The following is a 16,465-nucleotide window of genomic DNA, read 5'->3' as shown; positions in this document are numbered from 1 at the left end:
ACTGCCAATTAATTGCAAACAAAATCTACCAGCATTTCCACATATATACAGTAAGGGTTGAATCTCTGAAGTCATTCTGCAAGTTTACTGAAACTGAATACAAAACTGTACTTGGGCACAGCAAGGCAAGGTGGCTATCTCTGCTACCAGCATTGCAAAGAATTGTAGAGATATTTCTTGCTTTGAAATCATACTTCATTTCCCTTGATAAGTGTCGTGTTAACCTTAAAGAATTCTTTGATAACCCTGTGTCTATTCTTCTACATTTTCTTGTTAGCCAGCTAAAACCTTTCTCCACAACGATTAAATGTATTGAGAAACAAGACATCACAATAGTGGAAGTTTATTAAGAAATAAACAAATTATTGGGCAAATTACAATATAGAAAATCTGAAAGATTTCTCACATTCTTTGTACATGAGACTCTAAGAAAGCTGGAGGAAGAGGGTGAAATTACTGTAGAACAATTTCATATTTATGCTGACATCTTCTATGACTCTTGCATTGAGTATATTAAAGAATAGTGTTTACTATTTCTCACACCTTTTAAAGCATTTGACTGGGTTAATACGGAAAAGAACAGCTACAGTGGAAGGATATTCAGGACTGTTGCGTTTTTGTTAAAAATATTGTACCAAATTTTCCTGTTTATGAAGACTAACTGTTCGATGAATTTTCATGTGCACAGAACTTCTCAAAAAGTGAAGGAGGAGACAAAGAGAGTGTTAGTGCAACGTGGTGTAAAGTATTTGCTTATTTCAAAAGTAAAAACATCAACATGAAAAACATGATTCATTTGGTGGAGTTTTGTCTGGCAATTCCTGGGTCAAATGCTGCTGTGGAACGTGTGTTTTCGTTAGTGAACTCTTTGTGGTCAGATGGAAAAAAAACAGAATGCAAGTTGAAACAGTGAGGGCCTTGCTCATTATCAAAACACGCTTTAATGGTGTATCGCGCACTGACTTTTATGATACAATTTCAAACGAAAATGCACTTCTTGATAAAGTACATAAAAGTGAAAAGTACGGTGATAGTGTGGCAGAATAATTCTAAAAAGTGATTTGGGATCATCTGAGTGCACGTTGTAAAGGTAAACTTGTATGTGTATTAAATTTAGTCAATACAATATTTGTGTCCCGTTTTTTTTTCTTCATTGCCCTAGGTTCTTCTCTAATTTTTTAAATTTCCCCTTTTTCAATGAAAATGAAATGGACACCTTAGTTTAGGCGCACATCCACTAGGCGATAATACGGTACAAAACTTTGCCAGCACATTTAACTTTGACAGCACTAGCCAGCCAGCTGATCCAACTAACCTGCAATGGGGTGAACAGTTACGGTTAAGAGGTAAAACCAGACTGAAAAACACATCATGCTCTCGTTCTTAGCTGAAGTAGTATTGTAATTAAAAACAAGAGTGATGAAAATTCCTAATTTAACACAAGGTAATTTTCTGCGTGAGCTACGCGTGAAGTAAAACCGTGTTGCAGGGATTTCATATACGTAAATATTGATGCAACTGAAGTAATGTCTGTCAGTCGTCTGGAACTCCCTGAAGTCCTTCCGTAACCTAATCCGAGGAATACATTTCAGAATTTGGTCATTTACTACACTAATAACGAGGCGATCACCAACATAACCCACGAGCCATTTAAATGTCCCATTTTCTCTTCTTTTATGACGTGCTGTTCTACATCCAGGCAGCGTTCGGCAGCGACGTGTGACAAAGGTTCGTGCATTAGCTGCAGTATGCCTGGAAGCGGAAATGTCTTGTTATTTCTCGCAACAGATCTCTTAACTTCGCTCCAGGTCAGTCGTGTTAGTGTCGGATTGCAGCTGTAAAATTGGATAATTTGTACGATATGCTCGATACTGTGAAACTTGTTCCCCGTTTTTGTATGACGCTGACCACCCTGGCTCGTGAGAGAACACATCTGTAATACAAAACAATGGTCGTAGTTCAAATCTGGTTTTTCATCTTTGTTCCGAAAATTTAATTTATAGTGTTTTCGTAAACAATCTTTAACAATCTTAATGATAATGATTGGTAATAATTAAATAAATAATCAATTAAAAGGAAATGTACTAAATGAAAAGCAAAATGAACCTAAATATTTCACAGGCGCGCGCGCACGCACGCACACACACACACACACACACACACACACACACACACACACACACACACACATCACTTTATTAGTCTCTATATTGAAAATTATTTTTTTGTCCGAAAATTCACTCGATATTATCAATTACGTAAAAAAAATCACTGCGCTCCTTACTTAGTACTGTTCCTTTTTTACCTTTTTTGTTGTTTGAAGTGAAAGTCGGTAGACTCGTGGCGTGCTGAAAAACGTTTAATTTGGGTTTCTATAATCTCAGGCAAATTACTGTCTTGTCGCCTCGCGAGAAAATTCAGAATAGTTTAGTTTAATTTCGTGGGTATCGCGTTAGCAACGTAAGAAGAAATGTAGTAAGGCAAAAATCTTTAGAATTTATAAATTGGGGATTGGTGATCGTTACTATGAAATGAAAGAAGAAATGCCAAATTGAACAATTATTATTTAACGAAAGAAGCTTTTTATACAGACAACTGACATCTCGTGCATTAATCTCACAGTTCTGAACATAATAAAGAATTTTTTTTACGTATTCCGGCGAAATAAGTAGAAATGACAATATTCTTAGCCCGACTCTGGAGCGAAAGAAAAAGTATTCATAGTAAAGTCATCTCAGTAATCGCGATTGGCGACAATAATGGCACAATTAAACAAATTCGTAGCAGGATTACAGTTCCAGTTCATTTGAACAAAATGGAAGAAAATAAGAGTAAGAGTAAGATACTGTCGGAAGGCGCGCGACTAAAGAAGAGAGAAAAGACGAGCCCGCGTTCTTATATAGAACAAAATACAGATGGTAATGTTACGCCGCTCTCATCATCCTGCGCGTACATATTCGCCGACTTGCAGCGCAGTTCATTGACTCTGTGGTTAAATTATATCTTTAAGTCTTGATATTTCGATAGGAAAGGAAAACAGTATGTTGTTACGTCGCGGGCAGGGCACAATATTACATCTTCTATGAAATGTCGATACCTAAGAACATATATTTGCAATGTAAACTGGAATTTTGTGTAAGATACGCAATTAAAAATCAAGAAGCCGTGCATTTTTCATAGAGAGAGATTAGATATGTGTTGGTTGGCATATATTATGTTTAACTGATGATGGTATTGGAATTGAATGATAGAAGAACCAGAGCGAGATTCGAACCAGCGATCCATAGAATACATAGTTACCATTCTCCAACTCCACCGGTTCAGCTTCGCATGGTGTTCACGCAAAGGCCGTAACTGTAGTAAACAAAGTTCCTTGGAGAACTTTAAAGCAGATTTTCTCTGTAAACTTGTGGAAAGCATTTTAAGAACCACCTCCTCCTCGCCACTTTTTAAGGGTGTTTTCTCGCGCCTGTTTCACCTCGAAGCAGGAAACAACGTCAGCCATTTTCACACTACGTTTTAACAGCGCGACAATCGCAGCACAACATAGAGAGACAGCGACTGTACGCCATTTTTAAATAGCCAAAGTACGATAAAGAAAAACGTTGATGGCTGGTAGTAAATTAGAATATCTTGAAGTTTAATTTGCCGTAACTTAGTAATAAGCTATTTAATATGCAAGTAGGACCTACTTCCTTCCAGGAACGAAACACCAATGTAGGTGTGCTACGGCTGTGACCGACCACCGCGTTTGTGTTCGTTTACATCAGATTTACTCTTATGATAAAGAAGTATACCGCTAGTTCCCACCCGTTTATTTCTGTGTTGATGACAGACAACAGCTACTTCTTGCATTGTTGCTACATATTAATATACTCTCCTGTAATGTATTAAAACTATGGAGAATGACCTACTTACCTTAAACACTGGCCCTCTGAGGACTCGATTTCAAACATTTTTTATTTCTTCTTGTTCTTTCGTTTTGGCCACCTTAGGACCACGTTAATTCGCTTCAGCTTCGTTTCTTCTGGTCTTTCTTCTTTCCCAGTATTCTTTCATTCTCATACTTTGCGACCTTGTTCGTTCTTCTGTCCAAGGTGATTTTGTACTGGGTCTCGTTCTGTCCTCGAAAGCTTTGAAGCGCTGAATTTTTTATTTACAAATCACCCTCTTTGCATATCTCTGGTTCCTGTATTCTCATTTCTTCCAGATCTCTTTGTATCTCTTGGATCCATCGCACTTTGGTTTTCTTGTTCATCAGAAATTGTGTGGTTCACAGTTTTTTAATTATTTGTGTATGGGGAGGAATTTTATGGAACCTTTTGTATATATGCCATCTCAGCTGTAAACAAAAAATGGGGGAGGTGAGGGGGGTTGGACAGTAGTTGCTAAGATTATTTGGTGTTAAAGTGGTATAACCCTAGCATGAGGGGAAGTAAGTCTTCTCAGTTAGATATATGGGGAACAAAAAAGCTGCGTATTCCTATGCAGAATATTTGAATGTTTAAAGAAGATACACGCTCCAATCACCTTAATGTAACAGCCGCCTATGTTCGACGTCGATTGTAATTACCACTGACATCTGGCAGCACTAGCAGTGGAGTGTATGTAAAGCGTGTCGGGGGGGGGGGGGGGGGGGGCGGAAACGATGCAGTCATTGTCGTAATAGGGAAACAGAGCTGTTTATCTGATGTGCAAAAGGCATTACCACTGACTTCAAGGCCAAGGGTGAAATCATTTCCGAAACGGCTAAGTTTGCAAACTACACTACTGGCCTTTAAAATTACTACACCAAGAAGAAATGCAGATGATAAACGGGTATTCATTGGACAAAGATATTAAACTAGAACTGGCATGTGATTACATTTTCACGCAATTTGGGTGCATAGATCCTAAGAAATCAGTACCCAGAACAACCACCTCTGGCCGTAATAACGGCCTTGATACGCCTGGGCATTGAGTCAAACAGAGATTGGATGGTGTGCACAGGTACAGCTGCCCATGCAGCTTCAACACGATACCACAGTTCATAAAGAGTAGTGACTGGCGTATTGTGACGAGCCAGTTGCTCGTCCACCATTGACCAGACGTTTCCAATTGGTAAGACATCTGGAGAATGTGCTGGCCAGGGCAGCAGTCGAACATTTTCTGTATCCAGAAAGGCCCGTACAGGACCTGCAACATGCGGTCGTGCATTATCCTGCTGAAATGTAGGGTTCCGCAGGGATAGAATGAAGGGTAGACCCACGGGTCGTAACACATCTGAAATATAACGTCCACTGTTCAAAGTGCCGTCAATGTGAACAAGAGGTGACTGAGACGTGTAACCAGTGGCACCCCATACCATCACGCCGCGTGATACGCCAGTGTGGCGATGACGAATACACGCTTCCAATGTGCGTTCACCGCGATGTTGCTAAACACGGATGGAACGATCACGATGCTGTACACAGAACCTGGATTCAGAGGAAAAAATGACGTTTTTCCATTCGTGCACCCAGGTTCGTCGTTGAGTACACCACCGCAGGCTCCTGTCTGTGATGCAGCGTCAAAGGTAACCGCAGCCGTGGTCTCAGAGTTGATAGTTCGTGCTGCTGCAAACGTCGTCGAACTGTTCGTGCAGATGGTTGCTGTCTTGCAAACGACCCCATCTGTTGACTCGGGGATCGAGACGTGGCTGCACGATCCGTTACAGCCATACGGATAAGATGCTCGTCATCTCGTCTGCTAGTGATACGAGGCCGTTGGGATCCGGCAAGGCGTTCCGTATTACCCTCCTGAACCCACCGATTCCGTATTCTGCTATCAGTGATCTTGACCAACGAGAGCAGCAATGTCGCGATACGATAAACCGCAATCGCGATAGGCTACAATCCGACCTTTATCAAAGTCTGAAACGTGACGGTACGCATTTCTCCTCCTTACACGAGGCATCACAACAACGTTTGACCAGGCAACGCCGGTCAACTGCTGTTTGTGTATGAGAAATCGGTTGGAAACTTCCCTCATGTCAGCACGTTGCCGGTGTCGCCACAGGCGCCAACCTTGAGTGAATGCTCTGAAAAGCTAATCATTTGCATTATCACAGCATCTTCTTCCTGTCGGTTAATCTTATGGGACTTAACTGCTAAGGTCATCAGTCCCTAAGCTTACACACTACCTAATCTAAATTATCCTAACACACACACACACACACACACACACACACACACACACCCATGCCCGAGGGAGGACTCGAACCTCCGCCAGGACCAGCCGCACAGTCTGACTGTAACGCCCTAGACGGCTCGGCTAATCCCGCGGCCGCCGCAACACGCATTGTTTGAGTATTTACGATGTATTCATAGTACGAATGAATCGTAAACGCTTTAACAGTGCGTGTAGGGAATACGATCTACAGACTATGGACAACGCGGAAAACACTACCAGCAACAGCTAAACTGCCAGACGACAGAATGCAACATGAGCAGCCAAATGTGCTATTAAGCGAAATAAAAGCAGGCCCGTTGACGACAATGTTAACTCACCGAAATATCTATGGGTGGAAAGGAGAAGAAGGAAATTGTTTCTTCGTGTCAGCACGTTGTAGGTGTCGCCACCGGCGCCAACTTTGTGTGAATGCTCTGAAAAGCTAATCATTTGTATACCACATCTTCTTCCTGTCGGTTAAATTTCGCGTCTTTAGCACGTCATCTACGTGGTGTAGCAATTTTAATGGCCAGTAGTGTATTTTTAAAATGTTGAAAGGTGCATGATATTGAGAGAGAGAGAGAGAGAGAGAGAGAGAGAGAGAGAGAGAGAGAGAGAGTGTGTGTGTGTGTGTGTGTGTGTGTGTGTGTGTGTGTGTGTGTGTGTGTGTGTGTGTGTGTTAGAATGAATGACGAAGGAATTCGTGGTGCATCACAAGTGCTACTGAACTACCCACACTAAAGGTGCACACTTGTTACAAAACATACTTCTCCTGCATTATTCCTCCCCATTGCGCCACTTGCATATCCTCCACACTGCAACTCCATTTAAAATCAACCAAGTTAAAATGTGTGCACTACACTTACTGTTTGTAAGTCACTTCATTGCTGCACTCCTTACATCTGAACAGGCAGAAAGTGGAAGACTTCAGGCTGTTAATGTTTTGTGTCTGGCAACAACCATTAACAACAATAATAATATAATAATAATATGTAAAGCACTAACTAGCCCTTATGTAGTTGCTGCTGTGTCGTGCTGTCAAGTAATTCATTTACCTGTTCCGAAGCGAGTAATAAGCAATTTCCGGACTGCTGCTAGTACTATCTACAACTTGGAGGAGACTTTTTATTTTTTTAAAATTTTTTTTAGAGATTTAGCATTTTTGACGTATGTATCTCAATTCTATCAGCAGCGACAGATAGGAAAAAGCACTACATATATGTGTAGTGAGTGGGAAGTGTGTAACCTCCACAGCATTACAGATACTAATTGAGAAAAAGTAATTATTGATAACTTACATAACCAGTATTAGAATCTTACAAAATTGTTGTAATAGTAATGATCTTTTGAAAATGAGTCCGCTTCGTGACTGAAACAGAAACAAACCGTTTAGTTTTCACCCGTCACAAAATTTTATTTTACTCCTCAGCGGGTAATTACCCGCAATTTGGGAACCATTGTTCTAGAACCTAATTGACTCCCCTTCCTGCACATTTCGCAGTGGTCAGCGCGGCAAAAGGTGAATTCAGATAGTTGTTGCCCTGGAAACCGGTACATCAGTAGCCTGCAGTTGTCTGCCTTTATTATTATACGATAGTAAGTCGACAACGTCTTGGCACATTGAAACTGTGGGGGGAATAAGTACTCGAACCCCGAACCTTTGCTTTATGAGGGTAATGATCGTACCAGCTGTGTATTAGAACACGATTCCCACGTCAGAACGATAATCCGTTAGACTGTGACTACGCTTTCTTTTTACAGATGTGCTAGTCTCGCAACGTATTTTGTAGAGGTTCTGTAACGTCGAAATACAAATGCTGTTAGAATTGAAGCTGTCGTGAAATTTTCATGTGCCAGGAAACTGCAAAACAGCGCACGTTCCGTGAAGACTTACGATTGATTCTTTTATAAATCCCTGTGGGAGGAAAATGGTCTCACGCTGTATAAAAAGATACGTGTATCTTACCGACCTGTGAATTTGTGACTTACTAGCAGGAGACTCTTTAATCAGTTTCTGCCTCTTATTGCGGAGAATGCCGGCACTAATACTGTTACGTGGGGCGTGTATAGGATGTGTTTCGTGGAGGCCGTCACGTTTGAGTGGAGCTGCATCTGCGGGCACACGTGATGTAACTGCAGAACTCAAGGCTAAACGAGATAGCGTCACTTAACACGACAGGCGCGAACTGTTTTCCATTCAATTCGTACCCTCTCTCTGCCCCACTTAATCTCTTTGTCCCGTCTGCTGACGCACCTAACATGGCGGCGCGATAAAATTTGTGAACGTTGTTCAAATTTAGATTCTGTGGAAGCGATTCTCAGATGAACAGAATTGCTGATGAGTCACAATTTAACGTAGAAAAGGGCTTTTAAAAATTCGTGACGGGATCACCGGTGACTTAGGAAAAAAGGGAAACGTTGCACAAATGAAGACTATTTTCCTGACGGGAAGCTTCCTCTGGTTATATCTTTATCTTGTCATTCGCTCAGTATGACACAATAAGAGGAACATAAGGATTTTCTATGCCAGGAAGCCTCAGGATTTAATAATTTTTTGCACGGAGTTTTACAGCCCCTAAGAATTTGTTAAAGGTTAAAAATTGTAATATTGAAAAGAAATTGTGAATATAGAATGCCAATATTTTCTTATTTAAGGAATAAGTTAACATCTAGATGTAATCATGGTTAAACTTTTATTAGCGGCTGTCGGATCCAGCATAAAGAAAAGGATTGACTTTCTGCATTGGCAGACATTGTGAATGTTGTCGGAATATTAACGGCTGCCGCGCGGGATTAGCCGAGTGGTCTCAGGCGCTGCGCTCATGGACTGTGCGGCTGGTCCCGGCGGAGGTTCGAGTCCTCCCTCGGGCGTGGGTGTGTGTGTGTGTGTGTGTGTGTTTGTCCTTAGGACAATTTAGGTTCAGTAGTGTGTAAGCTTAGGGACTGATGACCTTAGCAGTTAAGTCCCATAAGGTTTCTCACACATTTGAACATTAACGGAGGATGTTAATAAAAGTTTAATTTTTCCAAAATGTTTCAAGCGTCGGTGGAATAATTATTTTACCACTTAAGCAATTATGACTTTTCAATCACCTGACAGTGTAATTGAAGACGTAGTGCTAGTCGCATTGTCAAAGGAAATCGGCCGTGCTCTATCCGTGGGAATCATCCGAACAGTCCCTCTAGCGGCTTGTGGAAGCTACGGAAGAATCAAAATCTCCACAGTCAAAGGGGAATACAACCCCAACTTCTCCACCCCCCCCCCCCCCCCCCTGAATGGTAGTCCAGTGTCTTTAACCATTACTAACGCTGATTCGAACGAAATGTATTAGTCAGGTCGTTTGTTATACCGCGGTTCGGTTTAATATGTAAGTAGCCTCTCCCCGATGTTGTTCAATCTGTATATTGAGCAAGCAGTAAAGGAAACAAAAGAAAAATTCGGAGTAGGTATTAAAATCCATGGAGAAGAAATAAAAACTTTGAGGTTCGTCGATGACATTGTAATTCTGTCAGAGACAGCAAAGGACTTGGAAGAGCAGTTGAACGGAATGGACAGTGTCTTGAAAGGAGGATATAAGATGAACATCAACAAAAGCAAAACGAGGATAATGGAATGTAGTCAAATTAAATCTGGTGATGCTGAGGGGATTAGATTAGGAAATGAGACACTTAAAGTAGTAAAGGAGTTTTGCTATTTAGGGAGCAAAATAACTGATGATGGTCGAAGTAGAGAGGATATAAAATGTAGACTGGCAATGGCAGTGAAAGCGTTTCTGAAGAAGAGAAATTTGTTAACATCGAGTATAGATTTAAGTGTCAGGAAGTCATCTCTGAAAGCATTTGTATGGAGTGTAGCCATGTATGGAAGTGAAACATGAACGATAAATAGTTTGGACAAGAAGAGAATAGAAGCATTCGAAATGTGGTGCTACAGAAGAATGCTGACGATTAGATGGGTAGATCACATAACTAATGAGGAGGTATTGAATAGGATTGGGGAGGAGTTTGTGGCACAACTTGACAAGAAGAAGGTATCGGTTGGTAGGACATGTTTTGAGGCATCAAGGGATCACAAATTTAGCATTGGAGGGCAGCGTGGAAGGTAAAAATCGTAGAGGGAGACCAAGAGATCAATACACTAAGCAGATTCAGAAGGATGTAGGTTGCAGTAGGTACTGGGAGATGAAGAAGCTTGCACAGGATAGAGTAGCATGGAGAGCTGCATCAGACCAGTCTCAGGACTGAAGACCACAACAACAACAACAACAACAACAACATACACTGTCTTGTGTATGTGATAAGAAAGAATAAATTACTGGAAGTGTGTTATTGTTTTACCTTGGACACTAGTTTACAAATTAAAATTCTACTTTCCATTATGAGGAATCAAATGGTTCTAAGCACTATGGCACTTAATATCCGACGTCATCAGCCACCTAGAACTTAGAACTACTTAAACCTAACTAACCTAAGGACATCACACACGTCCATGCCCGAAGCAGGATTCGAACCTGCGATCGTAGCGGTCGCGCGGTTCCAGACTGAAGCGCCTAGAACCGCTCGGCTACACCGGCCGGCTATGAGGAATCAGTGAAGTTCCTGTCACATGTAACAGAAATGTGACATAACTGGATGCTGGTTTTTTTATATGCAGTTCATGCCTTTTTTGAGCCAAAATCAGTTCCATCGAACAGCTATGAGAGCTTATTTCGGTTTAGGCACAAGTGCGGATATTACACTGAAGCGCCAAAGAAACTGGTTCAGGCATATGCTAAAGAAACTGATACAGGCATGTATTCAAATACTCTTGGAAACGTGTCGCTTGGTCGGACGAGTCTTGTTTTAAATTGTATCGAGCGGATGGACCATGGAGATAGACAATCTCATGAATCCATGGACACTGCATGTCAGCAGGTGGTGGAGGCTTTGTAATGGTGTGGGGCGTGTGCAGCTGGAGTGATATGGGACCCCTGATACATCTAGATACAACTCTGACAGGTGACACGTACGTAAGCATCCTGTCTGGTCACCTGCATCCATTCGTGTCCATTCTGCATTCCTACGGATTTGGGCAATTCCAGCAAGACAGTGCGACACTGCACACATCCAGAATTGCTACAGAGTGGCTGCAGGAGCACTCTTCTGAGTTAAACACCTCCGCTGGCCACCAAACTCCCCAGACATGAACATTATTGAGCATATCTGGGAATTCTTGCAATGTGCTGCTCAGAAGACATCTCCATCCCTTCCTACTATTACGCATTTATGGACAGCCCTGCAGGATTCATGGTTTCAGTTACCTCCAGCACTACTTGAGACGTTAGTCGAGCCCATGCCACGTCGTGGTGCGGCACTTCCGCGTGCTCGTGGGACCCTACACGATATTAGGCAGGTGTACCAGTTTCTTCGGCCTTCGACTTCAGTGTAATTATTGTAATTTAATACATGTCATTTCTGTTCTGTGCTTAATTCTTTCAGTGAATGAAAAATCACTCTTGGCTTCGGGGTTGTATGTATTATTTATTTACCAATGACGCGTTTCGCCAGATTCAAGCATCTCTAGATTGACCTACTCAGAAATATACATTTTGTTGGAAGCGGCATGACCCCATTTTGCAGAATTGGAAATACTAACAAATTCCAACTTGACTTCTTGATATTACTTGGTATTAAGCATATGGGATACCGATCATACAAAACGTCACAGCAAGTAATTGCCCCCATCAGATATTAGGAAACATTGCGCCGTGTCCTATAAATAAACAGAACAAAATATAGCCAAGAAATAATGAAATCCGGTGACCGGCTTTGTCAAAAAAGTATATGTATTGCAGACAATGAAAAAAGAAAAAAAGATTGCCTTGCTGATGCATGCAATGTAGTCCATTCGGGAGCACGAAGAAGCGTGCGCGAAGTGTACTGTTAGTGAGCTGTGAGCTACAGAGTATTATTTAACTGCCAAATATCGGCAAGGATTAAATAGTAAAAATGAGAATAGTTGTTTGCGTAGCCCTAAAATGACCAACTACAAACCCAACATTTTTACTTGGTTGACAAATAAATGTAGGGCTGATCTTGTTTTGTTTTCACTGGAATGCACTACATAACTTAGCAAGGTAATTTTTCTTTTTTTTTTCATTATGGTGTGTAATATCTATATTTATGACAAAGCCGATCACCAAGTTTCACTATTTTTGAATACATCCCGTGATACCACGCAGTGTTTCCGACTTCTTGACGAGGGCAGTATTTTTTGTATGCTCGGTATCCAATGTGCCTAACACCATTTGACATTCAGTAAAGCGTTTCTGAAGAAGAGAAATTTGTTAATATCGAGTATACATTTAAGTGTCAGGAAGTCGTTTCTTAAAGTATTTGTATGGAGTGTAGCCCTGTATGGAAGTGAAACATGGACTATAACTAGTTTGGACAAGAAGAGAATAGAAGCTTTCGATATGTGGTGCTACAGAAGAATGCTGAAGATTAGATGGGTAGATCACATAACTAATGAGGTAGTATTGAATAGGATTGGGGAGAAGAGAAGTTTGTGGCACAACTTGAGCAGAAGAAGGGATCGGTTGGTAGGACATGTTCTGAGGCATCAAGGGATCACCAATTTAGTATTGGAGGGCAGCGGGGAGGGTAAAAATTATAGAGGGAGACCAAGAGATGAATACACTAAGCAGATTCAGAAGGATGTAGGTTGCAGTAAGTACTGGGAGATGAAGAAGCTTGCACAGGATAGAGTAGCACGGAGAGCTGCATGAAACCAGTCTCAGGACTGAAGACCACAACAAGAAGTTGTCTTACAATCACTTGCCAGTAACTCTAATTTGGCAAAATCGGGTCATGCCATTTATACCAAAATGTTTTTTTTTTTTAGGCCCATCTGAAGATACGTGAATCAGGCGAAACGCATCATTGGTTAATAATTAATAATTACAGCCGTGCAACCAAGACCGTTTCCGCGGTTCTTTTCGTGTATTGTGCAAGTTTTCGATGAACTGTGTTACTTAGGACTGTCACATCATGCGAAAGTTACTTTCGTTCAAAAAGTGGTACCAATGGCTCTAAGCAATATGGGACTTAAACATATGAGGTCATCAGTCCCCTATACTTACAACTACTTAAACCTAACTAACCTAAGGGCATCACACACATCCATGCCCGAGGTAGGATTCGAACCTGCGACTGTAGCAGCAGCGCGGCTCTGGATTGAAACGCCTAGAACCGCTCGGCCACAGAGGCCGGCTTTACTTTCGTCCTTGTATGTTTACACTAGTTTATGGCCTGAGATACCGAGCTAAAGAAATGAACACAATTAAGGTTTTGTGTCCTGATACACACGTTTTACGTCATTAACGTCAAATATTTAACACGTTAACTCATTTGAAAAGAAATGAGTAGCTGTTTCCATACACGGGAGGTAGATTCTTTAGTGAGTAGATGGTATTTTTCGTAAAACGAAGGGAGATATTCCGTTCAGTAAAATTAAATATTGTGTTTTCGAGGATCACTGTGCGTCACATATGCCGCCGCTAGGGTATCTCTAGCGTAGGAACTATGAGAAAACGGTAAGAGAGATTACTTGGGAAAAGAGACACGAAGAAAGTCGTTCGTCCCTCACTCGAGATACAATAGGGGTATGACAGAAGCGGTGTATACTCCCCCCATGCACTGCACAGTGGCTTGGTGGAGTATACATGTAGATGCAGACAGGTGTGTCACTTCTGGGGGCTGATCGTAATAACGTGTGTGTGTGTGTGTGTGTGTGTGTGTGTGTGTGTGTGTGTGTGTGTGTGTGTGTGTGTGGTGGAAACACGGCTGCTTCCGCAGCCGCACAGAAAAGAGTGCAGAGCGAGCTGGACAAAAGGAACAGGCCGCCATTACGCGATTGTTCTCCGCAGACAGCTGAAAGCTCTGAAGACGCGCTTACTCAAACAGCCGTGCTCCACCGTGTTCTCGTCCCAGAGAGTAACACCTCGCCACCGGCCTTTCATCGCAACCCTCTGCGAGAAATCACCACCACCACAGGGACAGTAGTAATTTCGTCAGCTAATCTTATCACTGATAAGCCTTCACCCCGAAGTTTCATCGCGCTCCTCAACCTCTCTTATTTCAGTCATTCCTTGTTCGATGTGTACTGAACAGCACAGGCTGAAGATTAAAAAATGAAATGGTTCTGAGCACAATGGGACTTAACTTCTGAGGCCATCAGTCCCCTAGAACGTAGAACTACTTAAACCTAACTAACCTAAGGACATCACACACATGCATGCCCGAGGCAGGATTCGAACCTGCGTCCGTAGCGGTCGCGCGGTTCCAGACTGAAGCGCCTAGAACCGCTCGGCCATACCGTCCGGCCACCGAAGAGTCAAGCAGTATATTACTTCCTTTTACGTATATCTCGGGAAGAGACCATGAGGATAAAATCAAAGAGATTAGAGCCCATACAGAGGCATACCGACAATCCTTCTTTCTACGAACAATACGAGACTGGAATAGAAGGGAGAACCGATAGAGGTACTCAAGGTACCGTGCGCCACACACCGTCAGGTTCATTGTCCCCGAGCGAAGTGTGGCCCCTCTCCATCTTATTAAAATGTGAAAAACACGTCGCTCAGCCCCCATTCCGTACTAAGCCATCATCATCGTTAAATTACTCCGTATGGCTCAAAAAGTGGAAAAAGCAAGAAAAAATAAAGAGATAGTCGATTTTATTCGTAGTACTTAATCGTAGGGAAATATAGGCGTCCCAAAAATACGGCGATAAATGTATGCTTGAACATAAATGCATGTGCTAGTCAAGCTTGCAGGTTGCGGTGTTTTATTTTTGACCACTTACGATAGCTGTGTAATCCTCTCGATACGTTGCAAGTGTCAGTCTTGGTCATTACAGTGTTCTGTGCAGTGGTGAGTCTATTATGTCGGAGCTAAATGAATTTGAAGGTGGCCAACTGTTGGTGCTCGTATCCTGGATGCTTCCGTAGCCAAGGGAGCCGAAGTGTTTGGCGTTTCAAGAGGTGCCGCATGGAAGATTTGTACCGCTTACGGGGAAAGCAAAAAAACATTGCCCTATAAGTAACGACGCGGACGAAAGTGCACTTTCAGCGATCGTAACAGACGTTCATTGAAGACGGTTGTGACGAAAAATAAAGAGGACGACAGCTGCAAAAGTCACTGCAGAACTGAATGTCGCACTCAAGAATCCTGTCAGCACAAAAAAAAAAGAAATACAGGATGGGAGCTACATAAGCACAGAATTGGACGGCGAGCTGGCATTGCAAAACCGCTCCTCAGTGATGCAAATGCGCGCAGCAGTAAAACGTGGTGCCGAAACCGTGAAACCTGCGTTATGGAGCGACGGAAGACAGTCATTTGGTTGGACGAGTCTTGTCCCACACTGCTTCCAACTTCTGGCCGAGATTATGTCGTCAGAGTGAAGCATGCTCGTGCTTCGCTGATGATTTGGGCAGCCAAATCGTAGTATTGCATGTACGCTATGGTTGCTCTCTGAGGTCACGTCACTGGCAATGATGATGTGATCATTTTGGCTGATAAGTTCCATCCTATGGTACATTGTTTTTTTCCGCAATAGTGATGGTGTGGGTGAATACAATAGGACTCCTGTTCCCCAACCCACGTTCTCCAGGACTGATTTTGTGAGCTTGCCAGATTTCGATATTATTGAGTCTTAACGTTGTACTTCGGAGGGAAGGTTGCGTGAACGATATTCACCTGCATCAACGTTAACCGAAAATGCCGCCATTGCAGGGAGAATGGTGCAGGATTCCCTTGAAGATAATATGGCACATTGGTTTCAGGCGTTTCAATATTTTTGTCCGCGCCGTGTATCTTGTCTAAAACGGGCATTATGAGAGCTGTCACTAATTATAAAGTTTCAGATAATTGACACTTGTAAACAATTTTTATTTGTTATTAAAAATTTCTAACATAACCGATACATCAGCCATGTAATTACAGTTCGTATGAATGGAAGGAACAAGGCTGATTAGGTCTTCTGTAGACACATCAAAAAAAAGTTTTGCGTCACCTCGGTTCCGAGAGTTCCGGAACCTGTTCAGAAGATTGGAATACAGACGAACATAAACATCATTTTCGCCCTTCTAATTGCTGATGAAAACCACATATCGCATGTTGTACCACAATACAGAGACCTTCAGATGTGGTGGCCCTGATTGCTGTACACACTGCTATCTCTAATGCCCAGTAGCGCGTCCTCTTGCATTCATGCATTCGTCGTGGCTTACTGTCC

General features: G+C 42.2%; 1 protein-coding gene across 1 annotated transcript in view; it reads left to right on the top strand.

Moving 5' to 3' along the window:
- Nucleotides 1-16,465, top strand: part of LOC126424886 (hepatocyte nuclear factor 3-alpha-like) — a 433,342-nt gene that overhangs the window by 85,079 nt on the left and 331,798 nt on the right. The gene's annotated exons all lie outside the window — the stretch shown is intronic.

This window comes from Schistocerca serialis, chromosome 10 (assembly GCF_023864345.2).
Source record: "Schistocerca serialis cubense isolate TAMUIC-IGC-003099 chromosome 10, iqSchSeri2.2, whole genome shotgun sequence".
NCBI classification, from domain to species: Eukaryota; Metazoa; Arthropoda; class Insecta; order Orthoptera; family Acrididae; genus Schistocerca; species Schistocerca serialis.
Note: the sequence above shows the minus strand (reverse complement) of the source record. Positions and strands in the feature narration are given on the sequence as shown.